Here is a 2,726-nt window from a genome sequence, read left to right as displayed (position 1 = left end):
CTCAACGACCCCTTTGGATCGACAACATCAACGAATCCGTTCATCAATTGTTCATCAAGCTCAAGCCTCAACGGCCCCTTGAGGATCCGCTCATCTGCTGTTTATCAAGCTAAAGCCCCGACGGCCCCTTGAAGAACTTTCACCAATTCAAGATCAAGCCCCAACGGTCCCTTGAAGAAAGTGTTAATCGTTCATCATCCGTTCATCCTAAGATCAAGCCCCAACGGCTCTTTGGATTAACAACGTCGACAAATCCACACATCCAACAGTCCTTCAAGATCAAGCCCAAAAGCCCTTGAAGATCCGTTCATCACTGTTCTTCAAGATCAAGCCCAAAAGCCCTTGAAGATCCGTTCATCTCCGTTATTCAAAATCAAGCCTTAACGGCCCATTGAAGAAACGTTCAACCATTCATCCAAGATCAAGCCTCGACAGCCCTTGGATTAATCGCACATCCACAAATCAACACCTTACGGAGATCGAATCAGAGGATCAAATTCGAGAGAGATTATAACCCAAAGTCACAAATACAAATATTATTTTGTACACGTGTTCTTGTCTCTTTCGTTTCAGGAAATTTTCGTGTTCATAATTATAAGATTTGTTTTAACAGAAACTGGGATTAACCAGGGTACAACGGCCAGCAAGAATAACGAAAGTCAACAGAGGCTGACAAAGAAAAGGAATAAGTAGCGACAACCCGGGATTATACACAGATGCAGCCACAACTGGCAGAAACGTCATCCCGCAAAACAAGATAAGAGCTATACAACAGGAGGGCAAGGAAGACCATCTTTGTTCAGAATTCTTACAAGAGAAGATGGGGGTCTTTCAACCCAAGCGAAGTCACGCATCTCCGGAGTGAAATTTGAAGCAACGAAGTCCGCCGCAACATTTGCTGATCTTGGAACCCAAGACCAGGAGCAGGATTGGAAAGTCTTCCCCATCGTACAAGTTCGACTAAGGATTGGGAAGATTTCCCAAACACAGCTCATCGAGCCATTATTCAAACAAGAAATGACATATTGCGAATCCGACTCAATCACCACTCGAGCAAGATTCAGTTGTTGTGCCAAACGACATCCTTCCAAAATTGCCAAGGATTCAACAACAGTGGCATCAGAAGCCACAACCTGCACCCGATTAACTGCAATACATCTGGAACCAGAGTCCCGCACTACTAAACCCACCCAAGCCACTAACGAACCAACCTTCAAGCTCGCATCTACATTAATCTTTGTCACGATATTGGGAGGGGGAGACCACAAAATCAACCGATCAGGAATGGAAGGGCTCAGATGGCTGCCTGATCTATCCACGAATGTAGCCGCAGAAAAAGCTTCCCAATCACAAGTCAGGGCATGTATAGTTTGGGAAGGGGAAGGCTACCTGCATTTAAACACAGCATCACATCTAGCCTTCCAAATAAACCAAGAAGAGAAGGCCACCAAAGATAGAAACCTGGATTTACGCTCATTCGAACCCAAATTCAGCTTGAAAAAGGAAGACAACCACAAATCCAAGGTTGTAATAGATTCATGGTCAATACAAAGACTAAGAGGCCCACCAAACCAAACAAGTTGAACCCACGGGCAAAGAAGAAGAAGATGTTCAATTGTTTCATCATGTTGGTGACAGATTGGGCAGTGGGAGGAAACAACGTATCTCCTTCTAAACAATTGAGCTTTCGTTATTATAGCCCCTTTTAAACATCTCCAAATAAAGTTCTTAATTTTGGGATGAACCTTTAAACCCTACGCACCATTCCACACCTTGTTCTCAATAATACGAGATGATAAGGAATGGCTAGGCCGCCCCCTTAGGGTTGGTTTATGAACCCACCTGTACCCAGATTTTACAGAATAACTGCCATTTTTTGTTGCGGGCCAAATGAGCCTATCTGAAGCTTGCGAGTCTCCCACCTGAAGCATGGCAATTGCATTTCCATCAACCTCAGAGACTAAATCCGCAATGTTATCTAACCTCCATGACCTTGTGATCGGATCAATAATCTTAGCCACCCTCTGCGATCTATCAACTTCCGTCTCACCCATGGGGTTTGAATGCCTATTCATCACACCGGGGACCCAATTATCTTCCCAAATCCTTATTGAGTTTCCACTCATAACCTACCATCTAGACCCCCGTATAATAAGATCCATTCCTTCTAACAAACTTGACTACGCCCAGATCCCCGCCCCACCCCCGGCCACCGCCACCGCTTGGCCTTAAGGAACGAGTCATGAAGGAAATACCGATCTTTTAGCACTCTTGTCCATAGAGAATCTGGTTCATGGATTAGACGCCAACACTGCTTGGCGAGGAGTGCAGTGTTAAAAACCATCAAATCCCGAAAGCCCATCACCCCATCCCCCTTTGCATAACCCATTTCCTTCCAATTCACCCAATGAATGCCCCTCTCTTTATTTCTGTTTCCCCACCAGAACTTAGCAAGGACAGCATCTCTCTACAAAGATGAGCCGGCAGCCGGAAGACGTTCATCGGGTATGTTGGAACCGCCTTAATAAGCACCTCGCGGTCAGCCTGAGTAAGAAATTGTTGTTTCCATCCCCATTACTTTTGCTAAAACCCTCTCCTTTATGTAAGCAAGAACTTCTTGCTTTGACCGACCCCAAATCGTAGGAATGCCCAGATAAACCCCAAGATCATCAACCTGAGGCATGCCAAGAATATCACACAAAGTATGAGCATGCCTCGTTGGAGTA

This window comes from Malus domestica, chromosome 12 (genome assembly GCF_042453785.1).
Source record: "Malus domestica chromosome 12, GDT2T_hap1".
Lineage (NCBI taxonomy): Eukaryota > Viridiplantae > Streptophyta > Magnoliopsida > Rosales > Rosaceae > Malus > Malus domestica.
This window is presented reverse-complemented; position numbering follows the sequence as displayed.